The sequence below is a fragment of the Gopherus flavomarginatus genome, chromosome 7 (genome assembly GCF_025201925.1).
Source record: "Gopherus flavomarginatus isolate rGopFla2 chromosome 7, rGopFla2.mat.asm, whole genome shotgun sequence".
NCBI lineage: Eukaryota > Metazoa > Chordata > Testudines > Testudinidae > Gopherus > Gopherus flavomarginatus.
Window position 1 is genome coordinate 40372551 of NC_066623.1, and position 24199 is coordinate 40396749.

A 24199-nucleotide genomic window follows, 5' to 3' on the forward strand; every position below is an offset into this window, starting at 1 on the left:
GTTTTTTCCTGTTATCGTCTGATTTGTGTTTTGACCGTTCTAAGACCCAGCTCTTGTGGTTTCGGCTATACAATAACACCTATCGCAATTTGGCATGACTAGAGGCTTTTGTTCCACTCTCTGGTTCCTCTTTCCCTACTTTAGTTCCTTCTTTTGGGGCCCTGACCACAACTTTCTGCCCCTGCATGCCCTCTGTGCAGATAAACAATCTAGCTACAGCTCTTATATTTAATAGCTTTTGCTTATTAGGCCTCGAGCCTGAGGTGGGGTGTTCGGTTTTCCCTGACAGTACCATTTGCTGCATGTATACAACACAGATGTATGAATTTGAAAAAATACCCTACATAGATAAAAATGATCAAATTATGACTTCCAGTTTTCTCCATATATGTTCCTGTCTCTCTCCCACCAGTCATCCCATCTGACCTTAACTCTGACCTGTGATTTTGAGTGTGGTAAATATTGCTATGTCTGGGCTGGAATACCTGGAAAAAGGTCCTGGAGGAATTTACGAGTGCCATATTGGATTGCATCTGTGGTTCATTTAGGCCACTGTCTTGCCTTGTGTATGCTGAATGACAGTGGCCAGGTCCAGGGAAAGGTGCAAAAACACCAGGAATGGACCACTGTAGAGTACAAACCCACAGGGGTGTTCTACTGAACTTGGGTAGTTAGAAGTTGTCATATGCCCTGACTGCTGAGGATTTATATGCGCGTGTGCTCTCTCTAATAATTAATTAATAAAAATGATGTTAAAAGAACATTATTAAGATTACAAAGTGAAGAACTTGACAGTTGAGATTCAACAGAACTGAGGCTTCCAGTGACTCAGCCCCCTTGTGCATATACAGTTATGATACAATCTTTAATTACAGGATCCCATACTATTTTTTTTCAACAGGACCCTGCCTTGTTTAGTGCACAGGAAGGACCTGCTCTGGGACCAAACTGAGGTTGTGTAAGGAAGGAAGCTGTTGAATGGACAAGTGTGGCTATTAATTCCCAGTACCCTCTTCCAGGTAATGATATTAAGTTAGTATTTTCAATAATTGTATCAAAATTCCTACACTTTTTAATTTTGAAATTATGTGGTTGACTTGATGTGTCCAAGTCCCATAGCTGGGAACTGGCATATCAAGCTTGATTGGCAAATTAATGAAAGGCTATGGATTAAACTAATGAAAGATTAAGGCCTCATTGTTTACATTGAGCTAGAAATGACCTCTCCAAAAGGGGTTATAGAGTAATTTGAATAATTTTCCACTGTGTTAAGATCTATTATAAAACATTGGCTGATTTGATGTATTGATTATTAGTATAGTTCTAGTATTGATTGATTTGAAACACTAGAGCCATTGTTCACCATCATTATTCTCCATTTTGTAATTTTACCAGAAAATTATTTTCATTAATGAACTGAACACATGCAGTAAAATTCTTGAATTTGTCTTTTAGCTCAGCCATATGCGAGTGGGTTGGGCTGGAGAGTCATGGTGGTCCCATCTCCCCTTGGAATCTGTGGCTCTCTGAGAGGTCCTGTCCATCCCCTTCTTTTGTGGGCCTTGGGGAGAACAGGATTTCCTGTATTGCCTCAGCATGCTCATAACACTTGTAGCTCTGCATGGGATAATGAATGACTATAACCCAATCTCCAGCTTCAGGGCTGGTTGCCTCCAGGATCAGGAAGATTTCCCCCTCCTCCCTCCAATGCACAATTGCAATTTGTTTTGTTTTTCCCATCTTCCTATGACACATCAGAGATCTGCCACAGCTGAAGACAGGTCACCAACTTGGATGGACCAATGAGCAGAGGAAGGCAGAGAATCCTCTCTAGCTATCTGGCTGATGGGTCTTACTCACATGCCCAGGATCTAAGTCACTGGTGGGCAACTTGTGGCCTGCAGGCCGCACACAACCCATCAGGGTAATCTGCTGGCAGGCTGTGAGACAGTTTGTTTACATTGACCAACCGCAGGCATAGCCACCTGCAGCTCCCAATGGGTTCGCCATTCCCAGCAAATGAGAGCTGCAGGAAGCAGTGGCCAGCACGTCCCTACAGCCCGTGCCACTTCCTGCAGCTCCCTTTGGCCGGGAACAGCAAACCACAGCCACTGGGAGCTGTGGGTGGCCTTACCTGTGGACGGTGAATGTAAACAAACTGTCACATGGCCCGCTAGCAGATTACCTTGATGGGCCACATGTTGCCCACCACTGGTCTAAGTGATCAGCAGATTTGGGGTCAGGAAGAAATTTCCCCCTGTCAGATTAGCAGGAATCTTGGGCATTTTTTGTCTTCCTCTGTAGCATGGGGTATACTTCATCTGTTCATCATCTCGACATGTTTTCACTTACTCAGTTCCCTGCCATCACAAGGACCTTAGTCTCTCCTGTTCTCTGCATGTGGTTTACAACAGTTTAATCTTCTGAGGACTGAAATGCTTTGGTTTAACTGAAGTCACTGGGCTCCATAGGCAGGGCCGGCGCTACCATTTAGGCAGCCTAGGCAATCGCCTAGGGTGCCAGAATAATTGGTGGGCGCCGTTTTGCCGGAGGGGGCGGCAGGCAGCTCCGGTGGAGCTGCCGCAGTGGTGTCTGCAGAGGGTCTGCTGGTTCACGGCTCCAGTGGAGCCGCCGCAGTCGTGCCTGTGGACGGTTGGCTCCTCGCGCGGCTCCAGTGGACCTCCCACAGGCACCACTGTGGCAGCTCCACCAGAGCTGTGGAGCACCGGACCCTCCGCAGGCACCACTGCGGCAGCTCCACCGGAGCCGCGGGACCAGCACACAGGGCGCCGAAATTGCCGGCCACAAGGGCGCTCAAACCCCTAGCGCCGGTCGTGTCCATAGGGGGTATCTGAGTGCAACGCAACAGCCTGTGATGTGCAGAAGGTCAGACTACATGACCTAATGCGCTCTGGCCTGCAACTCCATGAAAGTGAAAGCATTAGAACCATGACATGGGTAGTTGGTAACTAACATGACTTTCCCAATATGCACTTAATCTCTGCTGTCACATCAGCCTCAACAGTTTGCAGCTAGGAGGAAGAGTCATAAAGAGGCTAACAGAGCACCTGGTTTTGATTTTTTTTTTTAAATTTTTTTTTAAGTAGCCTGTAGAACTTGAATTTAGAGTTTGATCTTTGATAGCTGTAAATGTCTGTTCAGAGGATTGTTTGTGTAGGTGTGGGGCCTGTACAAGAAGGATGGCATAATATTTCCTGTGTGTGTTCTGTAAGTGTTTTTGGACTCCTTGTATTATATGCACATTTCATTTTGGCTAGTATTAACTTTTTTTATGTTTTAGCTGGAGGGCTTTTTAAGGTCAAAACAAAGGTTGCTTATTGCATGGTCCATGTAAAGTTTATGGGATAGCCTCTGTCATGTTGATTAGTAATACACAGAAGGAAAACCTAAAATTATAACCACATTTTTGACTTAGTAGAATATTTTTCCCAATTAGTAACTTTTTTTTATTTACTTTACTTTATCTAGCAAACGTAACTGTAAATTAGCAATGGTTTTTTCAGCTGAAAATTTCTCACTATCTTAAAGGCCTTTTTAGTAACCATAGTCATGCTTCATTATTATCAGTTGTTTGCACTGCAGTAGTGTTGTTAATATGCTGGACTCCGCTATGGTATATTATGGAGTATGTTTCTTAAGCAATGTTTCTGTCTTTTTTTTTTTTTTTTTTTTTTTTTTTTTTTTTTTAGGCAGCTGACTGTATTCCTCTGTTCCTGATCACTCATTGCTTTGTAGTATAATAAAAAATACAAACATCCTGGCAATATTGTCCAAGAAAAATGTATGCAGTTGCATATACATGTTTGTGCATGCTGCCTAAATGCATGCAGACACCACCGTGTCCTTGTCCCCAAATGGGGTATATCAGCTCTGGAGCCTGCCAGACCACAGCTCACTTTGGCCATGCACACTCCCCTTGTCCAGCCATCAGACACGCCCTGCATAGGGGGTTGGACACAAAGTGGGCGGTGCAGGAGCTGTGTAGAGTAGTTCTACAACAGCAGGTGACTCTTCCTGGCTGGTGGGATCCCTACTTGAGGAGAACCAGTTGCTGTCCAATTGTTCTGTCTGGACCTTGGCCTTGGGGAGCTCCTAACCTTGACAGCGAAGGGTTCCCCAAAAGTGCTTTGGAGGGGTAGGGATCCAAACCCCAAGGCAGAGCTGAATGGCACAGCTGGCCCGTTTCTATAGTGTGCCAAGACAAACATCAGCTCTGAATTCCCTTGTGCATGGGGATGAAATAGAGAGCTGGGTCCAAAGTGCAGCATATTTAGAATTGTGGAAGAAAAGTCGAATTCCTTTTGTATAACACTCTATTGTGTTATTGTAGCGAAACCAATCATCTCCCCAGAGCAAACAGGGGGTCACTAGAAAGCTGATTTTTTTTCACCTCCATTGTAACTCTAGCTCAAGTTGCAAGTGGGGGTCTAGGTTGGATATTAGGAAACACTATTCCACTAGGAGGGTGGTGAGGCACTGGAATGGGTTACCTAGGGAGGTGGTGGAATCTCCATCCTGAGATTCTTTTAAGGCCTGCTTGACAAAGCCCTGGTGAGGGGATAGCTCAGTGGTTTGAGCTTTGGCTTCCTAAACCCAGGGTTGTGCATTCAATCCTTGAGGGGGACATTTATGGAACTGGGATAAAAATGCATCTGGGGATTGATCCTGCCTTGAGCAGGGGTTTGGACTAGATGACCTCCTCAGATCTCTTCCAACCTTAATATTCTATGATACAAGTTACAGCCACCTAAGCACTGTCCCCACCATTACTATGGTGGTGGGAGATGCTCTCCTGTTCACATAGCTTCTGCCTCTTGCAGAGGGGAAGTAATTATGCTGACAGGATCCTCTCCTGTCAGCCTAGTGCATCTTCACCAGACATGCTACAGTTGCAGCCACATTGGTACAACTGTGCCAAGAGTGCTTCTAGTGTAGACCTGTCCTTAGAAATAGCATTGTTCAAAAACTCTACATGAGTTCCTGACACTTAAACTACAGAAGGATACCTCCACACCATCCCCTTATGCCAATGAACCACAATGTCATTTCCCCCAGGGCACTGGGGAACATAACCTGGCCTTAGACTAAGGGCTTGGCTACACTGGAGAGTTGCAGCACCGTAAACCCATCACCAGTGCTGCAACTTACTCACCGTCCACACTTGCAAGGGACATACAGCACTGCATCTCCCTGGCTGCAGCGCTGGTTGTACTCCTGCTCTGCCTCGGGTATAAGGATTGCAGTGCTGGTGATGCAGCGCTGCTCCGCAAGTGTGGCCACCAAAAGCGCTGTAATTGGCCTCCGAGGTATTCAGAGGTATCCCAGAATGCCTGTTCAGCCACTCTGCTCATCAGTTCCCACTCTACAGCCCTGGCCTCAGGTGACCTGCCCTTTAAATGCCCCAGGAATTTTAAAAATCCTCTTCCTGTTTGCTCAGCCAGGTGTGGAGTGCAATCAATCAGTGAATCTTTCCAGGTGATCATGCCTCCACGCGCCAAACGAGCACCAGCATGGAGCAATGGCGAGCTGATGGACCTCATCAGTGTTTGCAGGGAGGAAGCTGTGCAGTAGGAATTATACCTATGGGCAGAACTCAAGCGCCATGCTGGAAAGGGGCCGTGACTGGGACGTGGTGCAGTGCAGGGTTAAAGTGAAGGAGCTGCGGAGTGCCTATTGCAAAGCCCGCGAGGGAAACCGCCGCTCAGGTGCTGCCCGCACGACCTGCCGTTTTTATAAGGAGCTGGACGCGATACTTGGGGGTGACCCCACTGCCAATCCAACGACCACGATGGACAGTTCAGAGCGGGGAGAGGAGGGGGAGGTGGGGGGGGAACCGAGACTGAGGGTACTGGGGTGGGGGGAGACACCCCGGAGTCCCAGGAGGCATGCAGCCAGGAGCTCTTCTCAAGCCAGGAGGAAGGTAGCCAGTCGCAGCAGCTGGAACTTGTTGGTAAAGAAGAAGCAGAGGAGCGGGTTCCTGGTAAGCAGCTTTTATTTTCAGGATGGAAATGTTTCGGGAGAGGAGCGGGGGTTATGGCTGCATGCATGCATGCCTAGATGTGGAATAGCCCATTGATGTAGTCTATTGCGTCGTGGTAATCGGCCTTGGTAATCTCTTCAAAAGTTTCTGCCAGAGTGTGGGCAATGCGCTTGTGCAAGTTTAAGGAGAGAGCCACTGTGGTCCTTGTCCCAGTCAGGCTAACGCATCCACGCCACTGTGCCGCAAGGGTTGGGGGGACTATTGCTGCACACAGGCAAGCTGCATAGGGGCCAGGGCAGAATCCGCATTGCTGTAGAAGACCCTCCCTTGCTTCCCAGGTGACCCGCAGCAGCGAGATAGCTTCCAGGATTAACTCCTGTGGAAAATGTTGGGAGAGTGTTCACTGTAGGTGTCCCCTGCAGCAATTTGCTTTCCCCAATGCACAGAAACCCCAGCACAGCCCTGAAGCAATTAGTCCCCCTTCCCAGGTGACCCGCAGCAGCGAGATATCTTCCAGGATTAATTAACTCCTGCACCCATTCCCCCTTACTCACCATTTCTTCGCTACTGTGGGTTCTGTGTGCTCTGTTTGGTATGTGGAAAGTATGCTAAAGTGAGACTGTTAACTCCTTCACTGTGATTATACACAATGCTGCCTCTCTGTTAAATGTTTCAATTTTTGTCTTTCTAATAACAGTGTCCTTGAATTCTCGACTGGCCGTATCAGAGACTGCTGAGAGGCTACAAAACCTGAGGAAGAAGCCACGGAAAAGCAAAGAAGATATGGTGAAAGCAGTTATGAATCAGTCTGCCAGAGAGAGTAAAAAAATGCAGGAATGGAGGGAAAAAATGGAGCAGTGGAGGGAAAGAGAAAGCAGGAGAAAGGCAGTGGCTAAGAAGAAAAGCTCAAAGCAGCTGATAAACATCCTGGCACGCCAAACGGCATATCCAGTCACTCGTAGCCATGCAGGCAGAGCACTACCGTGCCACGCACCCCCCTAGTCCCAAAGCTCTTTCCCTTGTGCCCCAATGTCAGCTCAAAACCCCCTTCTCCAGCATCCAGGTTCTTACCACCACCAGCTGCCCCTAACAACTGTACGTTCACCTACCAGCCCTGAGAACTACGATCCTTACCCTCTGCACTCAACCCCCATCACCATGCATCATTTTCATCCTGAAGTGCAGCAGTCATTGCACAGCACTCCAGGCAGGACATATTCAGACCTCTGACTGTACAGTTCACCACCACACCCCTCTGCCCTTTTAGTTATTTTCTTTTCAATAAATGAATTCTTGGCTTTTAAAACAGTTTTTTTATTGCAGAAAGTGAAAGAAACCGTAGCCCCAGAAAAAAACAGGCACTGCAAATCATTGTAACCACTGCACTTCACTCCTGTGCAAGGCACCAAACATTTTTGTTGGTTTTCAGCCTCAAATTCCTCCCTCAAGGCATCCCTAATCCTTGTAGCCCTGTTCTGGGCCCCTCTAGTAGCCCTGCTCTCTGGCTGTGCAAATTCAGCCTCCAGGCGTTGAACCTTGGAGGTCCATTCCTGACTGAATGTTTCACCCTTCCCTTCACAAATATTATGGAGAGTACAGCACGCGGATATAACCGCGGGGATGCTGCTTTCCCCCAAGTTTAGCTTCCCATAAAGAGATCTCCAGCATCCTTTTAAATGGCCAAAAGCACACTCCACAGTCATTTGGCACCGGCTCAGCCTGTAGTTAAACCGGTCCTTGCTCCTGTCAAGCTTCCCTGTATACAGTTTCATGAGCCAAGGCATTAGCAGGTAAGCGGGGTCTCCAAGGATCACAGTGGGCATTTTGACGTCCCCTATTGTGACCTTCCGGTCTGGGAAAAAATTCCCTGCCTGCAGCTTCCTGAACAGGCCACTGTTCCGAAAGATGTGTGCATCATGCACCTTTCCAGGCCAGCCTGTGTAAATGTCAATGAAATGCCCACGGTGATCCACAAGCGCCTGGAGAACCATAGAGAAATACCCCTTCCAATTAATGTACTCAGATGCTAGATGGGGTAGTGCCAGAATAGGAATATGTGTCCCATCTATCGCCCCTCCACAGTTAGGGAAACCCATTTGTGCAAAGCTATCCACAATGTCCTGCACGTTCCCCAGAGTCATGGTTCTTAGCGGGATGCGATTAATGGCCCTGCAAACTTGCATCAACACGATTCCAATGGTCAACTTTCCCACTCCAAACTGGTTCACGACTGATCGGTAGCTGTCTGGAGTTGCCAGCTTCCAGATTGCAATAGCCACCCACTTCTCCACTGGCAGGGCAGCTCTCAATCTCGTGTCCTTGCGCCACAGGGTGGGGGCGAGCTCCTCACACAGTCCCATGAAAGTGGCTTTTCTCATCTGAAAGTTCTGCAGCCACTGCTCATCATCCCAGACTTCCATGATGATGTGATCCCACCACTCAGTGCTTGTTTCCCGAGCCAAAAAGCGGCGTTCCACGGTGCTGAGCATTTCCATGACTGCCACAAGCAATTTAGTGTCATATGCATCAGGTGACTCAATATCATCGTCGGACTCCTCACTGTCACTTTGGAGCTGAAGGAATAGCTCCACTGCCAAACGTGATGTGCTGGCAACACTCATCAGCAAAGTCCTCAGCAGCTAGGCTCCATTTCCCACAGAAATCACGCTGCACAGAAACCATTGGGAGACTCACAATGGCTCCAAACGTGGACGGAAAAACAGTGACTGCTGGGATGTGAAGCGATGCACCACGGGATGTTGGGACAGGAAGCGGAATGACCCGCATCCTTCCATCCCCTTCCCGCAACCCACGGCACCAAAATGGACGAGGTGCTCTGGGGGTTGGCTGCCCACAATGCACCACTCCCAACAGCACTGCAAATGCTGCAAATGTGGCCACACTGCAGCGCTGGTAGCTGTCAGTGTGGCCACACTGCAGCGCTTTCCCTAAACAGCTGTACGAAGACAGCTGTAACTCCCAGCGCTGCACACCTGCAAGTGTAGCCAAGCCCTAAGACCCTGTGATCTCATCTCTGCCACTGGAACAATTAGCCTGGAATGTGAATCCAGTGTCCCTGCTCTCACATCCGCCCCCAGGGAGTAAACTCCCCCTCCGCTGACCTTACTTCTTCAACACCTTTCCTCTCTTTCCCCTTTCCCCTTTTGTGGCCAAGAGTCTGGTTTAGCCAGGCAGGTCAAACCCCTGGTTGCAATACTGCTGGAAATAAGGGCTCAGCTCAAAACAGCACCTTAGCCCAATGCTGCTAAGCCTTTACCATGTCACAGAGCTGCCAAGAAAAGCATATGCTGGGCTTATCATCTTCCAGCAACTGCTCTGCATGTAGCAGTGAGAGAGAAGTTGCATTTTCTTCTCTTTCCCACCCCACTCTCATTTCCTGTGTGCACCTCTGCCCGCCTCATCTTACAGCGGCTACAATTCTAACAAATCTGAAGCTGCCGCTACAGGCTCTGCCCCTAAAGACTCTTCACACCAGATGCAGGACTGCGGAAGAAAGGACTGTCCCTTTAAAAGATTATTTACATTAAAATGAGGGAAATTGTTCAACTGAAGTTTTAATTAACTTTACACGTCACATGCTGTTTTCCTCCCTTCTCTCTAGATCTGTGTCAAGCTGACTCAAACCCTGTTAGGATGCTTGTTTAATGTCAAACCAGGATTCTAAAACACCTTAACCCCTTCAAGACCAAAATCTCTTCCCTGCCCCCAGTCAGCTCTGGACTGATAAATGCCTGGTATCATTGGCATAGCTATACTTCAGCGTTACAGAGCAACCACCGTTTAAATGCTGCTTCGGACTGGAAATTTCCCATCAACCATGTGAGCCTGGCAGGGTGAATCAATGAGCACAGGAAGATGTTGAGTGGACAGCACAGAGGCCAGAGCTCAGTTTTATGCGACTCCCTGACTTTATGCAACTTGACTTCTGTGCTGAAGGAACCAAAACCAACACTCTCCTCCTGGAAAACTTCTCCGCGGCTTTCTGGGCTTCAATGAATATTGGATAACAGACATCACAGGAAACAGAGGAAAATGCTGAGATGGACTAACAAGGCAAACTATCTCTCCAGGCCTGTATCCAAACATCTCTATCAGCTGAACTGAGCCCCACGCCCCCTACAACGCTCCCTGCCATAGATGACCCATGCTTGCTGACACTGGAGGGAGCACAACCCTGGAACAGCCCGAGTCATGTCCCCCCGGCAGTCCTCCCCATTCCGGAAAGCAGGGGCCCCACAGAAAGAAATAGCACTTCCACTGTTCCTCAACTCCTGCCTCTGCCTCTTGCTGCCCAGGGAGCTCCCTGACTTAGCTGCTCCACATTCAGGGAGGCCAGCCACCCCATGTGATTGAGCAACCTGGGAGTGCGGGGGCATGAGACCCTGCATACCCTTCTCACGGTAGGCTTCTGCTCTTTGGTCCTGAGGATCAAGCCCAAGCACAAGGCCTGCCCACCCAGCATGTATGGCTGCAGGGCCTCTGCCCTTCCTCTCCAGCTCTGACCCCAGGTGTTTCACTCCTCTGTCCTAATTCTCCCTAGCTGCTCTCTGCTCACTTGTCCCTCCCCTCCCATTGCACCTAGTGCATCTCCCCAGATCCCAGGTGCTTTGCCCTCCTGTTGGCAAGGCACGGAGACCTGACTCTTTCCCTCTCCCCACCCCCTTGCACAGGAGCTGACATTCTGCAACTCCCTGCCCTGCCAGGTCTCACACTATCCCTCCCCCTGCAGTGTTGCAGGATGGCCCCTCGCTCTTGAAAAGGGAGCCCTGGTGAGTTGTCTGGTAAGGGCATTAGAAAGTGAGGCCCAGCCATGCAGGTTGCAGGAGAGAGAAGCAGTCATGCCCCTCATTAACACAGTGATTTGTGCTGTCTATAAAGTACATTTATAGTGACATATTTAGTAACCCAATTAATCCTCCACCACTGAGATTTCCATGTAACTGATCCCAGGCTGCACATGCTTGTTGCAGTGTTGTAAATGCCTTTGCATTGGGCTATTGATCTGTATGGCCATGGCCTGTCCCTGTACACAGCTCCAGCCCCTCAAGCTCTCCTCAGGATTGCCCCCTCCCCCAAATCACACGCCACCATCCTCTTCCCACGCGGCACCTGGCAGCTTCCCCAGGCTGCTCCACATTTCATCGAATCCCCTTGGACGTCATTAGCCATTGCTGTGTACATGGTGCAGCAAGAAAGCAGCCATGGTATCAAAGGGAAATAAAGGTTGAAAGGAATGAGGCTGCAATGCCTTTCATCCCTGGAAATGTGTCACATTAATGATGTGGAGGGTGTGGGGTCAGCTGGAGGGAACTGAAATTCCTCAGCTGCCTCATGGCTGGAGGGCCACTAGGAGCCACATACTGCTCCCCTGTCGGTCACCTCCTGCTGCTGCCTCTGGCCATGCTGGAGACCTGAGGAAACACCCCTTGGCTGCACAAAGCTAAGTGCCAGCTGAGGGCTTCAGGACCCTGCAACCCAGCGTGCACCTGCTCAACCCTAAAGTGAAGCCACCCAAAGCAGCACCCAGGGCATGAGGGCTGGAGGCCGACTGGATGTTCCAGTGCTCAGGAGGTTGGATGCCACCTGGATGTGCCAGGATGTGTAGGGTTGCCAACTTTCTAATTGCACAAAACCGAACACCCTTGCCCTTCCTCCTTCCCTGCTGCTTCCCCAAGGCCTCTCCCCTGCCCCACCCCTTCTCCAAGGCCACACACCCCACTAATTCCAGCTCCCTCCCTCTGTCACTCAATCTTACCCACCCTCACTCACTTTCATTGGGCTGGGGCAGGGGGTTGCAGTGTGGAAGGAGATGAGGGCTTTGGCTGGGGATGCGGGATCTGGGATGAAGCCAGGGATGAGGGATTTGGGGTGCAGAAGGGGGCTCCAGGCTGAAGACAAGGGGTTCGGAGTGAGAGCAAGGGCTCAGGGCTGGGGCAAGGGGTTGGGGAGTGGGCTCTGGGAGGGATTTAGGATGCAGGAGGGGGTTACGACCTGGGGCGGGGGGTTGGGGTGTGGGCTCCAGCTGGGTGGCGCTTACCACAGGCGGATCCCGGTCAGTGGTGCAGTGGAGCTAAGGCAGGCTCCCTGCCTTCACTGTATCTGCACGGCTCCTGGAAGTGGCCAGCATGTTTGGCGCCTAGGTGCAGGGGAGGCCGGGCAGCTCCGTGCACGCAGCTGGCGCTCGGGGCGAGGGCAGTGTACGGAGCCCCTGCGGCTGTCCCATGCCTAGGAGCCAGACATGCTGACCACTTCTGGGAGCCGTGGGTAGCCAGGGCAGGCAGGTGCTTTTAATGGCCTAGTCAGCAGTGCTGACTGGAACTGCCAGGGTCCCTTTTCCACCAGGAGTTCTGGTCAAAAATCGGACATCTGGCAGTCATCTATCTGCCGAACCGACCAGGAAAACTGAAAAGTTTGCTGCTTGCCAGGAGCTAGGATTCACGATGTGACGGAGAGACTGCCAAGACTCATCAAGCCCTCGGATCGCTACCCCTTCTTGCTTCTCCACGTGAAAATCAATGATACTGTCAAGAATGACCTTGAGCTTATCACTGCAGACTATGTGGCTCTGGGAAGAAGGATAAAGGAGTGCAAGTGGTGTTCTTGTCCACCCTCCCTGTGGAAGGAATAGGCATGGGTAGAGACCGTTGAATCATGGAAGTCAATGAACAGCTACGCAGGTGGTGTTGGAGACAAGGTTTTGGATTCTTTGATGATGGGATGGTATTCCAAGAAGAAGGAGTGCTAGGCAGAGATGGGCTCCACTTAATGAAGAGAGGGAAGAGCATCTTCGCAAGCAGGCTGGCTAATCTAGTAAGGAGGGCTTTAAACTAGGTTCACCCAGGGAAGGAGACCAAAGCCCTGAGGTAAGTGGGGAAGTGGGATGCCAGGAGGAAGCACAAGCAGGAGACTGCAAGACTCCTGCTTCGTACTGAGAAAGCCAGACGATCAGCAAGTTATCTTAAGTGCCTATACACAAATGCAAGAAGCCTGGGAAACAAGCAGGGAGAACTGGAAGTCCTGGCACAGTCAAGGAATTATGATGTGATTGGAATAACATAGACTTGGTGGGATAACTCACATGACTGGAGTACTGTCATGGATCAATATAAACTCTTCAGGAAGGACAAGCAGGGCAGAAAAGGTGGGGGAGTTGCGTTGTATGTAAGAGAACAGTATGACTGCTCAGAGCTCCGATATGAAACTGCAGAAAAACCTGAGAGTCTCTGAATTAAGTTTAGAAGTGTGAGCAACAAGGGTCATGTCATGGTGGGAGTCTGCTAGAGACTACCAGACTAGGGGGATGAGGTGGACGAGGCTTTCTTCCAGCAACTAACAGAAGTTACTAGATCACAGGCCCTGGTTCTCATGGGGGACTTCAATCACCTGGATATGTGCTGAGAGAGCAATACAGTGGTGCACAGACAATCCAGGAAGTTTTTGGAAAGTGTAGGGGACAATTTCCTGGAGCAAGTGCTGGAGGAACCAACTAGGAGCCGAGCTCTTCTTGACCTGCTGCTCACAAACAGGGAAGAATTAGTAGGGGAAGCAAAAGTGGATAGGAACCTGGGAGGCAGTGACCATGAGATGGTCGAGTTCAGGATCCTGACACAAGGAAGAAAGGAGAGCAGAGGATTACGGACCCTGAACTTCAGAAAAGCAGACTTTGACTCCCTCAGGGAACTGATGGGCAGGATCCCCTGGGAGAATAACATGAAGGGGAAAGGAGTTCAGGAGACCTGGCTGTATTTGAAAGAATCCTTATTGAGGTTGCAGAAACAAACCATCCCGATGTGTAGAAAGAATAGTAAATATGACAGGCGACCAGCTTGGCTTAACAGTGAAATCCTTGTTGATCTTAAATGCAAAAAAGAAGCTTACAAGAAGTGGAAGATTGGACAAATGAACAGGGAGGAGTATAAAAATATTGCTCAGACATGCAGGAGTGAAACCAGGAAGGCCAAATCACATTTAGAGTTGCAGCTAGCAAGAGATGTTAAGGGTAACAAGAAGGGTTTCTTCAGGTATGTTAACAACAAGAAGAAATTCAAGGAAAGTGTGGGCCCCTTACTGAATGAGGGAGGCAACCTAGTGACAGAGGATGTGGAAAAACTTTGCCCAGCACCTCCACTATGTTATTTCCTACCAAAACATCAGCCAGAATTAAATCCTGGACAGCAGCCTTCACATCCCCTTTAAAGCCATCCCACTCAAGGTGGATTTTAGCCATTGACGGGTTCACAGAACATTCAGATAGTGCCACTACCATCATATACTGGCCTGGCAACATGTCCTCTGGCTTCACCAAATGTCCCTTAACTATAGTCACATCAGAGCCAGTATCTCACCATCCCATGCATTCAACACCATTGACCTTTGCCTCTTTAATAAACCTCTCACTCCCTTGTCATGCCTCAATCCTAACATAACTAGTGAACTCATCACCTCCTCCCATACTACTGGAGACTATGGGGTTGACATTAGCCATTGCTGTGCTTGCACATGGACTCAGGGTAGTGCTGTTGTGGCTTGTTTCAACCTCGGTGCTCAGAGTAATGGAATTGTCATTTACCGTGGCATTTGGGGTTGCTGGTTTTGGGCTGCCCTTCAAGGTCAGGCAATCTGGTCTCATGTAGCCAAGCACACCATAGTGATAGCATTTAACCTGTTTATTCTTGGGGTGAGAGTTCCTACCCTCTGGGCCCCCCTTAGCTCCTTTATAAGAGTCAGGGCCAGGTTTACTTTTAAACCCTTCTCTCCTCTTGAACTGGGCTGAATGCTGATTAGCTTTCCCATGGGATTTCCACCCTTCCCGAGCCCTGTTTTGGGTATGGGCATCCACACTTTCCGCAGCCCGTAGGACTGACTCAGGGTCTCTATCACAAACAGCAGCTTTAACATGGTCAGGCACAATGTCTAAAAACTGTTCCAAAGTTATTAAATACAGCAGTTTTTCAAAACTCCCATGTGCTTTCGCTTCTACAACACACTTTTTAACAAAACCCACTAGCTTATGGGCACATTCCACAAAAGTACAATTGTTAGACATTCTATATTTCCTAAACTTAACTCTGTAGGAATCAGGAGTAATCTTTAAACTGCTCATGATCCAAGGTTTCTTGTTCCCCCAATTCATTAAATACCTCCCTGGCTTTTCCAGTCAGTCTGGTCATCAGGACAGGCATTCACTGACCATCGGGGATCTTGTACAGATTTTAGAGGCATTCAAAGGTAGACAAAACTCCTCTATATCCTCAATATCATTGTAAATGGGACACATCCTTTCCCAGTTTTTCTCGTGGTGGTGGGGAAATGGAGCACCAGGCGGTGTTGACTTTCTCTGCTCTTCCAATATTCATAGCTGAAATCTTGCAGTCTCCTGTTGCTTCTGGTGAGCTTTCTTCTCAGCAGTCATCAGTTCAATACGCCCCCTATGAGCCTTCTTCTCGATATCGGCTATCTTTTGCTTTTCCAGCAATTGAAGATCTGCTAGATTCTGTTCATGCTCAGATTGGAGTTTATTTGCTGCCTTTTGCATTCTACTTGTTTCTGCAGTTTCTGTAGTACCAGGTAAGGGCTGAGCTCCTGCCTTCTGATCACTGGCTATTAACAGATCTTTCAGTTCTTGATTTGTAGCTTTCTTTTTAAAGCTTATCCCCTTTTCTAAACACAAATATTCCAGGGCTTTTTTTTGTCAAGGCCCTAATATGCTCTTCGCTCACACATTGCAACTGCTCTTTAACCAACCAAAGTCTCAATACCCAAATTCAAATTTGGATAGCATGGGGTTCTGATCCAAAGCTTAATTGATCTGGTTCTGTGGATCCTAGCACAACTACGCCACTGTAACGATGCGGCCTCTGGTGGGACACTACTAAGAGTATCAGTTCAGGATAAATTGCTTAGAGCAAGGCAGTCACAGCCCAAGGCTGGGGTTCCTTTACTACGGAGGCCTTGGCTACACTTGAGAGTTACAGCGCTGTTGATGGCTTTACAACGCTGTAATTCACTCCCCATCCACACTGGCAAGGCACATACAGCGCTGTATCTCCGTGGCTACAGCGCTGCTTGTACTCCACTTCCACGAGAGGAATAAAGAGTATAGCACTGCTGCTGCAGCACTGGGCTGCCAGTGTAAACAGGGAATAATCTTAGTACGCTATAACTGACCTCCAGAAGCTTCCTATAATCCTTTTAAGTGAAGGTCCCGCTCTTTGTTTTGTTGTGAACTCCAGGCTCCCAGAGCTGCTTATCAAAAAAACAAACACAGCTACTGTTTGCTGTGAATGAGCAGAGGCAGGGGGGCTCCCTTTGGAATGCCCACAGCTAGTGTTTGAAGAGAGGGGGAGGGAGGGGGCTTGAGGAAAGAAGCAGCGCGGCGGGCGGAAGGGAGAGGGAGGTCCATTTCCAAGTGGCTGCTTATCTGGTCAGTGAGGAAAAAAACAAACAGCTGTTTGATTTCAGTGAGTGAGAGAGAGGTGGGGGCGGGGGAACGGAACTTGCAAGGGAGCATGCTGACACAGTGTCGGCTCCAAAACTCCACTCTCTCTCTCCCTCACAATCCCTGTCACACTCCACCTCCCCCCGCTTTTGAAAAGCACGTTGCAGCCACTTGAACGCTGGGATACCTGCCCATAATGCACCACTCCCAATGCCGCTGCAGATGCTGCAAATGTGGCCACGACAGTGCGCTGGTAGCTGTCAGTGTGGCCAGACTGCAGCACGTTCTCTACTCAGCTGTACGAAGACAGGTTTAACTCCCAGCGCTGTACAGCTGCAAGTGTAGCCATACCCTAAATCACACCAAACCAGCCAAATAAAGAGGACTTTGGTTTTATCCACTGGCTAATCAGAAATCATACCAACAATTCCCTCAGACACTCCAGTTTCCCAGTATCACCACTACCGTCACTCCGTATGGGGACGAAGGGTTATGAAAACCCCAGTAAAAAAAAAAAAGGTTCTCCTGATCCCAAAGGACCAAGCACCAGACACAGATCAATAGACAAGTCAGTTCTTACCCACAAATCACACTGTTGCCAATCCTTTAAAATCCAAAATCTAAAGGTTTATTCATAAAAAGAAATATAGATGAGAGTTGAAAATGGTTAAAGTAATCAATTACATACAGCAATGGCAAGGTTCAGGCTTGTAGCAGTGATGGAATAAACTGCAGGCTCGAATCAAGACTCTGGAGTACATCCACAGCTTGGATGGGTCATTCAGTCCTTTGTTCAGAGCTTCAGTGTAGCTAAGTTCCTCCAAAAGGTAAGAAGCAGGATTGAAGACAAAATGGAGAAGATGCAGCAAGTCTCTTATAGTCTCTTGCCATGCGGCCTGTGCTTCCTTTGTTCCAAACACAAGCTGCCCAGGACATGGCTTGAAAGCCTTAGAGTTCTCCCTATAGATATGTCCCTGTATGCCTTGCAGAGTCTTAAAGTGTATCTGCCTTCTCTCAATGGGTCAGTTATATAGCTGGTGGTCCTTAATGGGCCATCAAGCAGGCTAGGCAGTGCTGATGCCAAACTATCTGGGGTGTCACCCAGAAGCATAGAACAAGTTTGAAATACCAACAGTATAGAGCCAATACTTATAACTTTAAATAAAAAATGATACCTGCATACAGATAGCATAATCATAACCAGCAAATCATTACCTTTTCATAGACACCTTACTTGACCTCCTTTGTGCAAGTTTTGGTGCAGCTATAGGACCTTGGTTGCAACAATGATCTATACAGTCACAGTTCATGTCAATAACAGCACACCTCCCACTACAGAAAGGATGTGGACAAATTGGAGAGAGTTCATCAGAGGGCAATGAAAATGATCAGGGGGCTGGGGCAGATGATTTAGGAGGAGAGGCTGAGGGAACTGAGTTTGTTTAGTTTGCAGAAGAGAAGAGTGAGGGAGGATTTGATAGCAGCCTTCAATTACCTGAAGGGGGTGGGGTTCTAAAGAGGAAGGAGCTAGGCTGTGGGGGCTGCCTGTTACCTGTATGTGCTGCAACATGAGGACTGGGGGCTGCCTGCTCTATGGCTCATTGGCTCTAACTACCCCACTCCAAACTCAATTTGAGCCTATATTGCAATGCAAATTCATGTGGAATTTGCTGAGCCCTGTGCCCTCCACATAATAGTCTGGAGGACCTGTCACAGACAAAACACACCCAATCCCAAGACAGTCCTGTTATATGCAGAGAACCTGACAGTGGCATTCATCTTGGATAATGCAAGTTCATGGTTGTAGGGTAAATAATCTAAATCTCCAAGACTCCATGGGAGGCAGAAACCTGGGAGTCTGTGTAATGACCTTCTCTTACTGTGACAGTCTGAAGCTCTGTTTAGTCATATTGAAATAAGGCAATCTGGAGCTGTCAGGGAGGTGATCCGATCTATCATCTCCAGAGAAAGGGAAGAGCCTAGAAGATGTAAAAGGAAATTTAATTTGACAGCATCCTGTCTGGTAAGAACTCACTTATCAATAGACACAGCTGGAAAACCCTTATGTCTGTATAGATGTAGTTGTATAATTCTCACTTCTGTATTGTTTTGTATGTTTATTTGCATGGTCTCTGTCTGGTTCTGTAATTGTTTCTGTCTGTTGTATAATTTTGTTGAGTGTAAACCAATTAAGGTGGTGGGATATAATTGGTTAAATAACCATGTTACAATATGTTAGGATTGGTTAGTTAAATTTCAGTAAAATGATTGGTTAAGGTACAGCTAAGCAGAATTTAAGTTTTACTATATAGTCTGCGTTCAATCAGGAAGTGGGGGGGGGAATGGGAACAGGGACTGGGGATGAGGGAATTGAGATCATGTTTTGCTAAAGGGGGAAATGGGAACAGAGGATGGGAACAGAAACAAGGACACAGGCAAGACTCTGTGGTGTCAGAGCTGGAAAGGAGGACACTAAGAAAGGAAACTGGAATCATGCTTGCTGGAAGTTCACCCCAATAAACATTAAATTGTTTGCGCCTTTGGACTTCTGGTAGTGTTGCTCTCTGTTTATGCAAGAAGGCAGGACAGGCACCAGGGTTTCTCGCACCCTAGGCTCATGGCCATTTTGCCGCCCCCCATGCTGATCCCACGGCTCCGGTGGAGCTGCCGCAGGCATTCCTGCGGAGGGTCCGTTGGTCCGTGGCTGTGGTGGAGCTTCCGCAGGCATGCCTGTGGGAGGTCCACCAGAGCTGCGGGAGCAGCCGACCATCCACAGGCATGACTGCGGCAGCTCCACCGGAGCCGCGGACCAACGGACCCTCCGCAGGATTGCCTGCGGCAGGTCATCCGGAGCCGCCTGCCGTCCCCCTAGCAAAATGCCGCCCCCTCAATAATCCTGGCGCCCTAGGCAATTGTCTAGGCTGCCTAAATGATAGCGCCGGCTCTCTGAGAAGGAACAGGGAAGTGAGAGGGTGAAGGAATAAGCCCCCTAACAGTTCTAGGGTAAATAATCTAAATATCCAAGACTCCATGGGAGGCAGAAACCTGGAGACAGGAATGTGAGTCATGGGCCTTGGTGTGAAAGGCCTGTAAATGCTTAGCACAACCCTGCTGTGCACAGAGAAATGTTTCCAGTTTCCAATGGCAGTGGGATAGTAACGAATCATAGAACCAGAGAGTTAGCAGGGACCAAAAGGGTCTAGTCTAATCCTCTGCCAAAATGCAGGATTTGTTGTGTTTAACCATCCAAGATGGATGGCAATCCAGCCTCCTTTTGAAAACCTTCAGCAAAGGAACCTCCACATCCTCCTTAGGCAGTCTGTTCCATTGTTCTGCTGTTCTTTCATCTAGGAAATTTTTCCTGCTATTTAATCTAAATCTGCTATGCTGTAGTTTGAACCCATTGTCTCTTGTCCTTCCCTCTGTGGTAAGAGAAAGCAACTTTTCTCCATCTCTTTTGGGTCAACCTTTCAAGTTTTTAAACACTGCTATCATATCCCCCCTAATCTCTTTTCCAAACTATACATAACTAGTTCCTTCAGCCTTTGCTCAGATGGCTTGCATTCCATCCCCTTCATCATCTTTGTTGCTCACCTCTGGATCCTTCCCAGTTTCTCCACATCCTTTCTATACACTGGTGACCAAAATTGGTCACAGTACTCCAGCTGAGGCCTAACCAGCACCAAATACAGTGGTACTATCATCTTTCTGACTTGCATGCTATGCCTTTGCTAATGCGACCTAATATTGCATTTGCTTTTTTGCCAAAGCATTGCATTGCTGACTGTGTTGATGCTGTGATCCACCACAATTCCCAGACCCTTCTCAACAGTGCTGCTGCCAAGCCAGTTATCCCCCATTCTGTATTTTGTGCATTTGTTTTTTCTTCCCTAAATGTAGCATTTTCCATTTGTCTTTGTTGAATATCATTTTATTGTCTATAGCCCAGTTCTCCAATTTATCAAGATCCCTCTGAATTTTAGCTCTATCCTCCAAAGTGTTGGCAACCCCTCCCACAGCTTTGTATCATCTGCAAATATGATCAGTATGCTCTCTCTTCCTACATCCAGGTCATTAATAAAGATGTAATAAACAACACTGGGCCAGAACAGATCCCTATAGAACCCCACTCGAGACTTCCCTCCAATCTGACATCATTCCATTCATAGCTATTCATTATTTGTCATTGTTTAACCAATTCTGTATCCACTTAATGGTAGCTCTGCCAAACCTGCATTTCTCCAGCTTGCTTATGGAATGTCATATGGGACTGTGTCAAGAGCCTTGCTGAAGTCCAGATCTATTATGTCCAAACACTTCCCCCTATCCACCAAACCACTTACCCTGTCAAAGAAGGAAATCAAGCTGGTTTGGCAGGATTGTTCTTGGTAAATCCATGCTGGCTGCTAGTGATCACCCTTCATCCTCCAGGATTTTGCAAATTGAACGTTTTATACATTGCTCTAGTAGCTCCCCACGTATTGAGGTCAGGCTGATGGATCTATAGTTCCCCAGCTCCTCCTTTTCCTCCTTTTTAAATATGGGCACTACGTTAGCCCTTCGCCAGTCTTCCATGAGGTTGCAAATATTATTGCCAGTGGCTCCTAGATTTCTTCAGCTAATTTCTTCAGTACCCTGGGGTGAATAGCATCAACTCTGCTGACTTGAATACAGTCAAACTGGTCAGAAAAATCTGACTTCTTCTTTACTTACCCTGATCTGCATCCCTTCCCCTTTATTGTCTGTGGTAACTTGGCTAGTTGTCCAGTCACGTTATTTTTTTGTGAGAAGACTGAAGCAAAACACTTAGCAGCTCTGTCTTCCTATCGTCTTCTGTTCCCAGCTCATTTTCTCCATTGAGTAGCAGACCCATGCCATCCTCGATCTTTCTTTTTTATTCCAAATAAACGAATGGGATTTGGAGCTCCCCATGCAGGGGCCTCCCAGAGCCAAAAGGTGTAAAGACAGGATGTGTATGTGGCTGGGGCTTGTGAAGCTGCTAATAGGAGGAAGAGGAGTGCCAAGACAGGGGTGTGCCGGGGAGCAGAGAGTTTCCTAGGGATGTGATATCAGGGACAAGGGCTTGTGGGCAGGAGAGAGAGGAGGGCAGGGCTGCTGGTGGTAAGCAAGAGGGAGGGCAGTCCTGGGAATATGTGGCAGGAGGTTCCAAGGACTCGGGCAGGAGGATCCAGAGGCTTGGGATGGGGCAGTGGGGTGTCAGTGCAACAAGGCTGTAGGCAGAACATTTACACTTTGCTTCCATATTTACTGTACATGCAAAAGCTGCATTTTCATTATTCATCCCCCTTTAGGGGAACTATCTCGTAATAATAAAAACGTCAAAAGGAATACACAGATACATACATACCCTGAACAAGGAGGTGCTGCTAATGTGCAATGGGAGAGAGTGATTTATAGCCCAGGAGAGCCAGCGGCTGCTATGCCAACTTCCTTCCTCATTAAGGCGACTGCCATTTCCTGGAGGGGCTACAGGGCTGCCCTTGCCAACCCTACATTACAACCAGACCAGGGCAGGGCCTCTGCCAGGGGCTCAGCTTGCTGCTGAGAAACCACATTGGTGATGATAGACAGCTAGATAAACAGATAGACAGACATGTATGGGGATAGATAGATAGATGTGTGTGGGGACAGATAGACAGACAGATGTGTATGGGGATAGATAGATTCGCCAATGCTCTGCATGATACTTTGCCACCTCTAGCTCCATGCTCTGCCATCTCGTGCAGCACCACCAAACCTTTTGTGCTCTTTGCCCACCTGTACCTCTGTGCCATCTGCACTTCACTCCCTGTTTCTGGGACACTCTTCTTGGATAAAGTGCCCAAACTTCCCTGTCCTCTTCCTTCCAGCGAATCCCAACCTCCCCTGTGTGATGGGTGACCACCCCACATAAGGCCTGAGGGGTTAAGCCAGAAAGACAGGCCAATTAGCTGCCCAGCCTGCCTGTGGAGGAGGAGCCAGGGAGCAGGATTAATAAGATGAGGCTCAGAGAGCTGGGAACAGGATGCTTCTGTGTAAAGCCCAGGAGTTCAGACTAGCTGGGGGCAGCAGGGAAGCAGTCTGCAGTCACTCCCCAGAAGGAGGGAGTTTGGGCTGACAAACCCAGAGTCAGAAGGTAAGGACAGGCTCAGGGAAAAGCAACAAGGGTTGGGGTAGTGCAAACCTTAACTGATGACCAGAGGGTCCCTAGGCTGGAACCTGGGGAAGTGGCACAGACCAGGCAGTGGGGAGCGGCCTGTCTTGGACAGTTTGCCCTGAAAGACTTGGATACCCTAGAAGGGGAGGACCTTAATCACCTGGCTGGAGAGCTAAGTCACAAAGAGGAAGCTGCAGCACCTGGAGTGAGAGGGGCTGCAGGGTGAGAGAGCATGATGTGTGCAGAGACTTCCAGAGGAGGGTGCAGCACCTGGAAGGAACTAAGCCCCAGAGTGACTAGGAGGAGGCGCCCCACTGGACAGTGGATCCTGTCTCATGGCTCGTTCAGCCCAGTAATGCCATACTCCTTCATGCTAGAAGATCACACTTAGTATCAAACCAAAGCAGGCTGGGTTTGGTAAAGTTTTTTTCTTAGGGTACGTCTACACTACAGGATAAATTCATATTAGCTTAAACCGATTTTATAAAACAGATATTATAAAGTCGATTGTGCGCGTCCACACTAGGCACATTAATTCGGTGGTGTGCATCCATGGTCCGAGGCTAACGTCAATTTCTGGAGCGGTGCATTGTGGGTAGCTACTGTAAAAGAATGAGGCCAATAACGTCTATTTGCGTCCACACTAACCCTAAATCGATATAGTAATATTGATTTTTAGCATTACTCCTCTCGTTTTGTAGGAGTACAGAAATCGATTTAAAGAGCCCTTTAAATCAATATAAAGAGCAGTGTAGTGTGGACGGGTGCAGAGTTAAATCGATTTAACGCTGTTAAAATCGGTTTAACAGCGTAGTGTGGACCAGGCCTTTGACACAGAGGGTGAGTTGTTCTCAGGTACCCACAGGAGCTGATGTCCAGCCCCACTGCCATTCACTGTTCACTCCCTGTGGCACTTAGGAAAATCCCACCCAGGTATTTTTACATTTCACCCACAGCTGTTTCCTAACAAAATATTTGCCTGTCAGTTAAATTTAAAACCCTACTGCCACCATGTGCTGCCTTTCACCCCACGGCCTCTGCCCAGCCACCTCCTCTGGTCCTATCACCTAGCTGGGATTGTCAGCACTTCAGGACAGGAATCTCAGCTTTTGATGTGTTTGGGAAGCAGCTTGCTAATCTAAGTCATGGCACCAGCAGAAGAGGAGCTGTAGGCAAGGTGGCCAACTCTTGTCATTATAACCCCCTTCTTTCAGTTGCTGATAACTTTGACAAACTACAGTTGTTCAGGATCAAATGTTCTCTTCTGAAATTTTATTGGAAGATTAAGTGAGTACAATTCAGCTATTCATCTCCCAGAATTAGACTAGTGAGAAACAGGGATCTTTGCCAATGTTAAATATTTTCTCACTGCTTTTTGAACAATTCTAGCAGGAAAATGAAATTTGGCAGCAGGATGGTCTGGGGGCTGAGATGTGCCTTGCACTGTCCCTGTGAAAATACTCCAAGACTTGTACAAGTAATAATGCTCGGATAACCACCATTGCACATGCAGTACATAATTTGGAGGTGGCATGGGCTAGAGGAACAATGATGGGAATCAGAAAGCTCTCACTGCTACCCC